This window comes from Gracilinanus agilis, chromosome 4 (genome assembly GCF_016433145.1).
Source record: "Gracilinanus agilis isolate LMUSP501 chromosome 4, AgileGrace, whole genome shotgun sequence".
Classification (NCBI taxonomy): domain Eukaryota; kingdom Metazoa; phylum Chordata; class Mammalia; order Didelphimorphia; family Didelphidae; genus Gracilinanus; species Gracilinanus agilis.
In genome coordinates, this window is record NC_058133.1 from 315,868,095 (window position 1) to 315,880,732 (window position 12,638).

Sequence of the window (12,638 nt, forward strand, 5' to 3'; positions counted from 1 at the left end):
AAAGGAGCAGAGCCAGAAGAACATTGTACACAGAGACTGATATACTGTGGTGAAATCGAATGTAATGGACTTCTGTACCAGCAACAATGCAATGACACAGGACAGCTCTGAGGGATTTATGGTAAAGATGCTACCCACATTCAGAGGAAGAACTGCAGGAGAGGAAACATAGAAGATAAACAATTGCTTGAATGCATGGGCTGAGGAGGACATGATTGGGGATGTAGACTCGAAACTACCACACCAGTGCAACTAACAACAATATGGAAATAGGCCCTAAACAAGGACACATGTTACAATCAGTGGAAATGTGCATTGGCCATGGGTGGGGGGAAAGGGGGGGGAAGGGGAAAGTAGGGGCATAAAGTATGTAAACAGGTTAAAAAAGAATATTAATAAATGTTTAAAAAAAAGTTATGAGACCAGTCACCTCATTCTGAGCCCCTAGTTAGTCATTTCTATTTCCCTGCAAGGCTGATCTCATTCTGTATATATAAAATATCCTAAAAGTTTCAATGCAGCCTACATACCCTATATATTTACAAACTTTATTTAAAATAATTTGGGAGGCAGGTAGGGAATCAACGATGTGTGGGTAAAGAGAATCCTTGTGTAGGAGTTGGCACCTGAGATGAACCTTGATGAGATGAGGCAGAGATTCCTAACTTGGGGCTCAGAATGATTGTGATTGAATTCATAAATTTTTGCTTAAAATAAAAGCTTAGGAGGAGGATACCTCATGGACCTTAAGGGCTATTACATTGCTCCCTCATTTCAAACCAAGCTGATTACTGTAACAAGGTATTACATATTGGTCATAGACAGTGAATAGAGGACTAGGTTTAGAATCAAGAAGATCTGAGTTCAAATTCTGTCTCAAACTCTTATTAATTGGGACCCCTAAGCAAGTCAATGAACTTTTTTTCTTCATGTATAAAGTGGGAATAAATAATATCACCTACCTTGCAAGGTTATTATGAGGATCCAGTGAAGTAATACATGCAAAATGCTTTTCAAACCTTTAAGTGGAATATAAATGTTAGCTATCATAACTATCACCACTGTCATTGTAATTATCATCATCATCATCATCATCATCATCATCATTACAAGAGTTAAAGGAAGAGTTTTCCAAGGATAGGGAAAAGGCAGTGCAAAGGTACAAAATGGTAGATGGAATGTCGAACAATGAACGTGATAAAAAATGTATTTATTTTAAGCCCTTACCTTCCATCTTAGAATCAATACTGTGTATTGGTTCTAAGGTAGAAGAGTGGTGAGGGCTAGGCAATGGGGGTTAAATGACCTGCCCAGGGTCATACAGCTAGGAAGTGTCTGAGGCCAGATTTGAACCTAGGACCTCCCGTCTCCAGGTCTAGCTCTCAATCTACTGAGCCACCCAATTGCCCCCCTAATAAAATGTTTATAAAATACATACTATCTGCCAGTCACTGTATTAAGCACTAGGATGCTTATATAAGTAATCTGTGTAAGGAAGACTCTCTCTGCTTTCAAGGGGTTCATATTCTAGTAGTGGAAAACAGTATTGAAGGAGGAGTTACAAAATCAATGGTAAGTTGGCTGAAAACAAATGTAGTCAAAAGTGGCATAGGAAGGGGATCTTGTTTGAAGCAAGGTAAGATGAAGCTCTTTCATAGAAGCCCAGTGCTCTCAAAGGGTGGTTCCAATAAATGGGAGGTTGGGGAGGGTAAATGGGAAACAATGAGTAGGCCAGTTCAGCTGGACCATAAAGTTTATTAGAAGGAGGAATAACATGATGTTAGCCTGGAAGATAGATAAAATGGTTTCAAATACCCAAGGAATTTTTTATATTTTTTATATTTATATTTTATCCTTGAGTCAATAGTAACTACTAAAGTGCCACAAGGACAGAGTGACATGTATGACAGAACTGTATGCTATAGGAAGATTAATTTGTTGGTTTTGTGGAAGATGACTTGAAGTGTAGATAGGTGTGATGCAGGAAGATGGATGAAGAGGCTATTTCAATAACCAGATGAGAGATGAGGAGAGCCTTAATGTGAACAGAGAAAAGGGAAGGATGGGAGAGATGCAGTGTTGTTAACTTGTGTTTCTGGAAAGATGATTGTAGCTTTCATAGAAACAGAGGTGTGTGGGAGGAGGGTGGGTATAGGGAGAAAGATCATTAATTCCATTTTTGACATATTGAATTTAAAATGCTTATGGGAAATCAAGGTAGAGAGTCTCACTTGCTGATATAGGACTGGAGCTTGGAAGAGAAACTGGGGACAGTTATATATAGACATCTGCACAGAAGTGATAAACTTGATGGAATAAATCATCATGACAGACTGTAGAGGGAGGCCTTTGTAACCTTTGACCAGAGTTCTGGGGTACATCCAAGCATAGAGAGCAGGACATGGATGATAATCTGGGAAAGGAAATAGAGAAGGGTGTTATGAAAACCCAGGGAGGAAAGACTATATAAAAGAGAGGGTGATCTACAATATCAAATGCTAGAGAATAACAATAAGGGCTTAAAAAAGATCATTATAATTAACATTAAAAGATGATTACTAATTTAGGAGAGAGTAATCCAGACTTTAAGAGGTATAAAACTGAACTGGAGGAGAGGAAATGGAGATGAATGGAGATTATTTTTTTCTCAGGAGCTGGGTTGTAAAAGGTAGATTCTTTCTCATCTTAAGGGATGGTGGGATCAAATGAAGGTTTTTAATTAAAAAAAAATTTTAGGACAGGGGAGATCTAGGCATACATAGAGGCAATGGGGAGGGTGGAGAGAGGAAGGAATTGAATATTAGAAAGCTATTGAATAATTATATTGGGCAAGTTCTTGGAGGAGATGGAAGAGGAAGAATACAGGAGAAAAATAGACCTTTAGAAATGATGACCAGATTAAAAAAAACAAACTCGAGAAGAACTACATGACACAATGAAGAATGAAATGAGTAGAACCAAGAGAACATTATATACAGCTACAGATTTAATATTTAAATAATAATAACATGAATATTCTCTTCCAGAAAATGAACTGTGAAGTGGAAACATGAAAAACATAAACTATATGTACATAACTGTTTGCTGGATGATGCCTTCTCTTGGTGTGGGGAGAGGAAGGAGGGGATGAGAAACTTGGAAATAAATTATATTAATAAAGAAATTGAAAGGCTATGAGATAAGAATTTTAAAAATGGACACAGGTAGAGGGTTGGGGTTGACAAGAAGGGCTATTTCTCCCTAAGGGACTACTGGACAAATGAGGCTAAAATGTGGACTAACACTGAAGAAATAGTGAGGTCTTAAAGAGGTTTCATTTTTTTCAGAAAACCAAGACAAGATCTTTTGCTTATAAGATAAGTGGCTTGAAGAGAGAAGAGTTTTGGAATAGCTTGTTGTGGGAAGTTCAGTGGTCAGTTAGGGAAGACTAAAAGAACTGGCCCTGCAGCAATGGGAACCCAGTTAAGATTAGATAACATAGATTTGTAGTACATCCAGTCAACATGATTGTATAACTGCCTCTGGAGTCATTCAGCAGTAAATTAGTATATAGGGATTTATGTAATCTGTCCCTATGAGGGAAATCACTAGAATCCCAATTAACTAGAAGATTCAGAAAAATTTCTTTTAGTTGGTGAGTTTTCTTCACTAGAAAATAATTTCATTTTTGTTATTGATATTGTTATATCCAGGAAATTTGACACAGTAAGTACAGAATAATGGATATATGTGTTAATGATTGAGAAATTTGCAAATGACTGAGCACCATTAGTCATAGTACAACATTGTGGATATACATGTAGAAAATACCTCCAAATTCTCCTTTAGAAGTTGCTTTTTAAATGAAATCCTTACTATAGCTTGTTTTCTTGTGCTTTACTTTTCTTCTATAAACTCTGTAGGGTTAATTACAGCAGAGGAGATTACCCATGGGATTAATACAAGAATTCCTCTCCGCCATCCTGTAATCATAGTAAAAGTTGCTTGGCTGTGGATCTTTCCCAACCCATGAACACACATTCCATCTGATTTACTCCAGCATATTGCCCTGCTTTGTAACCTTGACTCTTTCACTTATTGTCAATCTCTTTTGTCTACTTGCTGCTTCTTTAATGTCTACACACTTGCCTATCTCTCTTCAGTCCTTAAATCACTTTTAAAGCAGAAGAGAGTTAAGGACTAGGCAACTGGAGGTAAGTGACTTGCCCAAGGCCACACAGCCAGGAAGTGTCTGAGGTCAAATTTGAAACCAGGTAGTCCTTAGACTCCAGACTTGGCACTCTATCCATGGTACTAACTAGCTGCCCCACTCTCACTCTCTTCTTAACTCTGCCAGCTTCTGTGACCTAATCATTTAACTGAAATTTCTCTCTCCAGACTTCCTAATGATTTCTTTATTGCCATATTTACTGGCCTTTATTCCATTCTTATAAGGTGAATAAAAATTCACCTTTCTGCAACCTTTTACATTATGGATAACCCTCTTCTCTCTGATATTCTGGTCTCTAGATTTTTCTGATACTCCTTTCTCCTGGTTCTCCTGGCTATCTGACCGCTCCTTTTCAGTCTCCTTTGCTGGTTACTCCCACTAACTGTGGGCTTTGTTGTGGACCTTTTCTTCTCTCTCTATACTGTTATACTTAGTGATTTCATCAGGTCTGATGTTTTCCAGTTATCCCAGTTATTCTTTCTATGCTGATATGTCCCAGTAATCATCTCTATGCTGAGGAGTCTCAGATTTACTTATCCAGGCCTAACCTCTCTGCTGACCTCCAGTGTCACATCTTGGATATCTTGAACTTTATGTCTAAAGACACCTTAAGCTCAATATGTCTGAACTGGAACTCATTATTCCCCCCAAAGTTATTTTTTCTTCCAAATTTCCCTATTTGTGTTAATATTGTTATTAATGGTAATGTTACCATCCTTTCAGTCAATCAAACTTGCAAACTAGACATCATTTTCAACTCTTGACTCTCTTGGCATCCTTCCTCCACCCCTCAATCCTACTCCCACTCCCACCTTCATATCCAATCTATTGCTATGTGCTGTTGATTTTACCTTCTTAACATCTCTCATGACCTTCATATTTATTTTCATCACATTTCGCTCCTCTTCTCTGACTCTACCACTATTCTGTTATAGGCACTCAACCCTTCATGTTTCCTATTATAATTCTCTCTCCTCTCTAGCCTATTATTGATCTTCTACTCAGCTGTCAGTGATCTTCTTAAAGTTCAAGTTTAATCATGTCATCTCACATGCAAGACATCCCAGTGAATCCCTATTATCTCTAGGGCCAAATTTAAAATTTTCCATTTGGCATTTTATTTCAATCTTTTTACATCTTATTGCCATGAATTTGTTGTGATTCAATAACATTGCAAGGATGCTGCTCCTTAGTTTAGACACTCCTTCATAAAGTGACTGATTTTTCACTGGCTGTCCCCCATGCCAGGAATTTGCTCCCTCCTCATTTCTCTTACTTTCTCTGACTTTCTTTAAGAATCAGCTTCTACAAGAAAGCTTTCATAATCCCTTTAATACTTGTGCCTTTCCTCAATTAATTCCAACTTTTCCTCTAAATAGCTTGTATGTATATATATATATGTATATATATATATATTTCTTTTCTTTTTTTTTTGCATAAATGTCTCAGACTAGGGGGCAGCTGGGTGGCTCAGTGGATTGAAAGCCAGACCTAGAGACAAGAGGTCCCAGGTTCAAATGTGACCTCAGACACTTCCCAGCTGTGACCCTGGGCAAGTCACTTAACCTCCATTGCCTAGCCCTTACCACTCTTCTGCCTTAGAACCAATACACATTATTGATTCTAAAATGGAAGGCAAGGGTTTTAACAAATAAAATAAAATAAATGTCTCAGACTGTGAATGCCTTGATGGCAAGGATATCTTTTGCCTTTCTTTGAATCTCTATCAATTATCAAAGTGCCTGGCACACAATAGGTGTATTATAAATATTAATTGATTCTTCTCTAAGTCTTTCCATAAATTCTCATTTCTCTAATTTATTTGAGATTGTGGATATCAGTGTTATATTTGTGCTGTGTGTCTTGTCATAGTTATGCTAGATCAAGCTTTGAAGTTTCAGCTATAGAAAATTCGGATTCTTTGCATGATACTTCACTTAAGGAAAGGAAGATTGCTATAAAGAGGTAAATTTATTTTTGTAATTTGTGAAGGGAAACTATTTCTGCTTTTCTGTAAAAAACAAAACACCAGACTAGGGGGCAGCTGGGTGGCTCAGTGGATTGAGAGTCAGGCCTAGAGACAGGAGGTCCTAGGTTCAAATCTGGCCTCAGACACCTCCCAGCTATGAGACCCTGGGCAAGACCCCATTGGCCCACCCTTTCCACTCTTCCACCAAGGAGCCAATACACAGAAGTTAAGGGTTTAAAAAAACACCCCCAAAAGAATAAAGTTTAAGGGAATTTTGACAGTGAAGAACAGGCAGTTAGGAAACCACGTTTAACTAGAAAAGGGATTAATATATTCCTTTCTTTCCTCTGCTTATTCTCAAGATGTGTTACCATCTAATACCTTCCAAGAACCTTTTAAATTGAATTGTATATGCACAATTCCTGAACTCAAAATGTAAAGTTCTTTCCATTACTCTTTCCCAGGGTATTTAATATTTACTTCCTGTCTAGCTAGCTTTAGTCTTCTGTGGTTCTAGCAAATTGTTTCCTTTTTTGGTTTCTCTTCCTTTTTCTTCCTTCTTCATAAATTCAAGTCTTCATAATTTATTGTGATGGTTCCTCTTTTAAAAAACCTCATCCCTCATCTAAATTTTTTGTCAAATTTCAGGAAGATGGCTTATAGAGGTAACATTAACTTTCTTCTTTCCTCATTTTGCTTTGTCTTTGGTTATATAGAATTTTCTGAACTTTGAAGTTGCTACTTGGATATATTGGGAAATATATCTAGTTTTTAAACTAAACTTAATTCTCCTCCCTCTTAAAAATTTTTTGCATCAAAACATTTCAGCATTTTGGATGAATTTAATTTCCCCTAAACTGAAAAATTATTACTTCAGAAGAATCATATAATAATGGTCACATTTGTATATCAATTTGCAAATTAAAATACTTTTACCCAAATTATTTGCTCCTCACAACAAAGAGGAGAAACAATTTGGAGATCATCATTTCCGTCTTACAGATGAAGCAACTGAGAATGAGCAAATGAATGACTTGACCCACATCATAGTTAAAAGAGATTCAAATCCTGATATTCTGATTTAAAGTTCAGTATTCTTTTCATTGGGCTATATATGGTATCTCTGTCAAAAGATTAAGCAATGCCTTGTTTATGTTTTCAGATTTAAAAATTATTTTAATATAAATCTTTTATGGAAAATGAAGAGAAACTAAAAGTAGGATAATACTTTTTTAAAAGTTTAAGGCTTTTTTGGGGGAGGGGCGAGAATACAAATAGAAATGCAACATTCTTATCCTCTGCCTCCTATAGAGACAAATAAGTTAGAAAGTAGGCCACCGACTTCATATAAAAATCGGACAAAAGCAGGATTTAAAAATGTAGATATATTGTATCTGCTTTTGTGTATATAGAGGCAATGTTTCTAGATGTTCAGAACAAGTTAGACAATGGAGAGGCTAATAAGCTTCCGGAGAAGAAAAGGAAGAGTCCCTCTCAGACTTCGTATTCAATCGACAGCCCACAACTTGACTGCCCTCCTGGAAGAAAAAACAAACAACCCCTTTTCCCCCGCCCCCCAAACCAAAACTAGTCAGTTCTGCTGAAAGGCACTGATATACAGTACTTAATTACTGTGACAGGATACTTTAAGCCTCCATTCTTTTTCCCACAACATTTTTGGTTTCCGTCCCAGAAACACTGGTTTCTTTCTTTAAGCACGTAGAGTTTTAGAGTTGGTAGACACTTGCTTTCTTGATGTTAGAAACTAGTTTACTCAATAAAATGCAAAGGAAGCTTTTTCACAGCAGGAAATGCAGACTTGACCGGTCAGTTTCTCTTTTTCCCCTAAAAGTATTGTTTGAGGAGCCAGGCTTTGCCACTTACTCCCATGAAGGGAGACAGGTCACTGGTGTGACTCTGGGCAAGTCACCTAATCTCCCAGAGCCCCAGTTTCTTCATCCGTAAAATGAGGGCGACGGGATTGAATGACCGCTAAGGTCCCTTCCAGCTCTAAATCTCTGATACTATGAAACTCTCAACAGTGGCAATCGCCCAGCACTGTGCTAGGAGAGAGGGATAACTTCCCCTTCTCCTCCTCTGAAAGTTCCCTCTCCCACATAAGCACAGTCCTCTTGTGTCTACCTATCGGATCCAGAACTATGGCTAAGGGGGACAGAGGCTGAGAGATGAGGAGTGTTGAGCTTCCCAACAGGACAAGGCTGGGCAGGCAGTCGAGCCCGGAAGACTGAAGGGGGAGCCAGGGAGTGTGGGCGCGCGGGCGCGCACGGTGACTGCCAGCTCCCCACACTGAGAGCGGCGCGCGCCCGGCCGCCCTCGCGCGCTTCCTTTCCCTCCCCATTCCCTGAGAGTGACGCGCGCCCCCCCACCCCAGCCTACTCCCCAGGAGCGGCGCGCGCCCTCCATCCCTCCCCTAGCCCGCGGCGCCGGTGCCCCCCGCCCCCGTCTCCTGCGGGTTCTCCGTAGAGGTGACGTGAGTCGTAGTTAAGTTCCTCCCTCGGACTCTGCTCGTTCCGCGGGCGGAGGGAGGGAGAGAAAGAGGGAGAGAGAAGGCGGAGACGGGGATCAGCTGCGCTGGGAGCAGGAAGCTGAGCAGGACCGGGAGCCGCCGACGCCGCCGTCACCGCCTGGAGCCCGGCGCCTGCCCTTCTTCCCGCTGGGCAGCAGCTCTGTCCTTCCTTTTCTCCCTCCCCGGGCGCCCCGGTTTCGGGACATCCCGGCCGCTGCCACCGCCGCGGCTTACCTGCTTCCCCATCCAGGTAAGTGAATGAGAAAGCTAGGGAGGGAGGGAGGGAGTGTTCACACACCAAGGGCAGCGTAAGCCCTGGCCAACCAGGGTGGCTCTGGTCCCCTGTCGCTGCTGTGGGCCGGGGGCTGTGGGAGGACAGCCCCGGCCCCCCGTCTACCCCGCGGGCCCCCACTCTCAGCCCAGAAGTCCAGGCTGCAGCTGCATCGTCCTCAGCATCTGCAGGGGGGGTGGGGCGGGGGAGTTAGGGTCTTCTTGGGGAAAGCGAGGGGTCACGGCTGGGCTCTTTATCCTTTTCCCCCCCGAACTCTGGGAAAGGAGAGAAGGGGAGAAAGAAGAGGGACACTGCCGGCTCGGGACAGAAGACTGAAGGGCTGGGACGGAAGGCAAGCGGCTTGCTCGGTAGCTGTGGGTCCGGCCTGTGAACTGGCTAGGTGGTGAAGGTGGAGAGGTGATGAAGACGAGCCGGGCTCCTGCCCATTCTACGGGAACCACCTGCCGTGTCCGCCTCAGGGGTTGTTTCTGACGCTTTCAGTAAAAGGGAGAGACAGGGAAGAAAAAAAAAAAAGAAAACTTTCCTTTAGAAGTTCTTTAGTAAGCATTTAATAAATTCTTTTTTGATTATCATTAAGAAAACGTCCTCGCCTTTCTTTGCCAGATAATTCATTGTCTTCCACTAACCAAGCCAAGGCAACCAGCATTTATTAAGCAAGCCTACTACTTGCGGGACGTTGTGCTTAAGTGTTGGGGATACAAAGAGAAGGACAGGAATAGGCCCTTCTCCAAAGAGCTCTTAGCTTAATGGGAGAGACTACTTTAAAACAATTATGTACAAACCATGTACAAACAAGATATATGCAGGATAAACTGGAGATATGATCTCAGAGGCAATACACTAGAAGTAATCTTTTATTTTTGGTACAGATATGTTTTTTTTTTAAATTTTTAACATAAACATTAAAAAAGTGCCTTTTGTTTTTTACATTCCTTTCATTTCCAAATATATTATTCCTCTTCCACTCACCCAACCATCCTTTCTATCACATCAAAAAAGAGGGAAAAAAATGCTCTTGAGCAAAACTAGCCAACACATTTTACCTAGGTTGCAGGCCTATGTACTATTTCATACCCATAGTTATCCATCTATGACATGAATGGCCACAGGTTCATTTTCTTAACTCATTTTTGATCTCCAGTGAATCTTATTCTTGATTAAATGACTAAAAAAATGCAAACACATCTAGTAAATCTGTTCTATAGTTGAACATATCAACTTGCATTAATAACAGTATAATTGTGTGACCAACTAAGTTAAGGATTTAAAAAAGCAAGAGTATCACACTCTGCTCTAGAGTTGATAAGTTACTTTTAAAGAAACATTTTACTTTTACAAGGCTAAAAATGGATTTTATTGCTGTGATTTTGATTTCAGGGAAGTTGTGGTTTGATAACTGTCCTTTTCCTGGTGTTAGCCAACCAGTAATGAGATTGAATTTGTATTCATTTGTGTTCATCTAACAAATGTTATGGAAGAAATACTTAAATACCGACCTTCAAGTATTAGTGAGGAATAATACTGAAATTTAATAAGTAGGTCATATAAGTTTTTGAAATTTTTATGATTTCTTGGCATAGATAAAATATATTTTGTCTGAATTGGGAATATTTTTTCTTCTAGAGGAAAAAAAGATTTTAGCATAACTTCTTACATAAAAGTAATCTCAAAGTTTAACAGAAATTACACTTGTCATAAAATGTGGATCTTGAACTTGGGTTGGTAGTGGTCAGGGTACAAAGGTTAACAGTAAAGCAAAGCTTTTTTGTGCACAAATTAACTGAATTTCAGAGATGCCTTCCTTAGCCTGAAATTTGTAAAATTATCATATTTTATTCATCAACCAATATAAATACCATGTGGTGGACTTCTGCCAGAGGAAGAAAAAATAAAAGCAGTAAATCCATAATTATTTTTGTAAATTTGCTTTTTCAAGTACAAACCTTATTTTAGATAGTTGTTTATACAGAAATTGTAGAGAGGTAAACAAAGGTACCATTAACCTGTCATGAATTTGAATACTAAATTTTATTTTATTTAAAGCCTTATTCTTCTCCTAGGCTTTATTCTAAGTTAAATTCCAAAAACTGTTAAAAATCAATAATCTTTTTTTGTGGCCGGAGAGAGAGAAAGAAGTAGTGATATTGATGCAGAAAAAAGAAGGAAAAGAGTGCCAATGAAACATTTTAAAAATATACAGAAAAGAGCAGAAGGTAGTTGAGAAAGACATAAGCAAGATGATTTTAGAACTATAGTGTAAAATTTATTATGTACTTTAAAAATGGTTTTATAAACTTTTTTCTTTTTTTGTATCCTTCATATATGGAAAAATCATGTTCATTGATATTTATGACATTCATAGTAATAAAAAAATAAACTATATATGAAAGAAAAGGTATATGAGATTATTTCTGAAGGAATCAAAAACCCCAACAAAACTATATAGTTTTTGTTCCACCATAGCATAAAATAATTTGTTTCATTGAGTTTTTCCAGAATCCCTAGTAAATTGGCCTTAAGAACATATCAGGAAGTGAGAGAGAGAGGCCAAAGTTTCATCCTGTTGTAAATGTGCATAATGTGTGTTGAATATTATGTCACCCATTGTTTAGACAATTATGCTGTATTGGAGAACTTGTTATCATTTCCTCCAACAACTCTTTAAGATTTTGACATATCATTTGAATAAATATAAGTATCTGAAACACTTAAAACTGTTACATAGTTTTAACTACTTTTTATAATGAAGACATTCTTGAATTTTTGGAACCTGCCTATTTAAAATGGAAATTTTGAATCTTGGTGACTTGGAAATGAACTTATTTGCATTTTTATCTATGAATGATGATTAAGATTTCTTTAAAAAAGACTAAAATTTAGTAAGTTATAGTTCAGTTGAATTATGATAATTGGAACAATGAGGCTATACTTTTGAACATACCCATTGTTTGAAGGAATTGTTTAAATTGTCTGAGGAACTGATATTGTATTAAAGAGGGTATTTGGAGTTTGATATAAGAACATACTGATATATATGAGTCTGTTTAAGATATTAACTAAATTCCTTTTTTTTCTACAACAAATCAGTACTAAACTATATCAAGTATAATATGTTGTCTCATCTTTTCCCAAATTATTATTGCTTAACTAAAATGAACTCAATAGATTATAGAACATAGAATTAGATATGTTGTTTGCTGTAACCTCATCCTGGGTTTACGCACACGAGTAAAACTATCAGTTTTCACTGTTGCTATAATGAATAGTATGTTGCTTCTAGTTAGCACATACTGTTTTATTTTCCTTAAGAGAAAAAATTTTGCCCATAAAAGGGAAATCAACTTCTTAATACTATCCAGCCAATTCTCTTTCAGAGGGAGTTTATTTAAAAAAAAACAAAACAAAACTTTTATATTGTTACTTGCACAGGTTGATTTCACTCTCCTCACCCCCTACCCCCACCAGACCCCTTTGTCCTTTGCTTATATAAAGCTAACCGGAACTGAAAAGGGAAACTCCATTGTTGAAAATAGTTTCTTTTTCTGTCCTTAGGAAGATGTGGACTAACTAGTGTGCAGAAAGGATCATACATTGCTTAAGGTATAAGCATCTTTTGTATATGTTTTAATTCATGAATGAA

General features: G+C 38.4%; 1 long non-coding RNA gene across 1 annotated transcript; it reads left to right on the top strand.

Moving 5' to 3' along the window:
- Window positions 1-8,721: 8,721 nt before the first annotated feature.
- On the top strand, window positions 8,722-9,511 carry LOC123247284. Its single transcript, XR_006506144.1, has 2 exons — window positions 8,722-8,956; window positions 9,262-9,511. It is a non-coding gene; the product is annotated as an uncharacterized LOC123247284 (long non-coding RNA).
- Window positions 9,512-12,638: the final 3,127 nt, after the last annotated feature.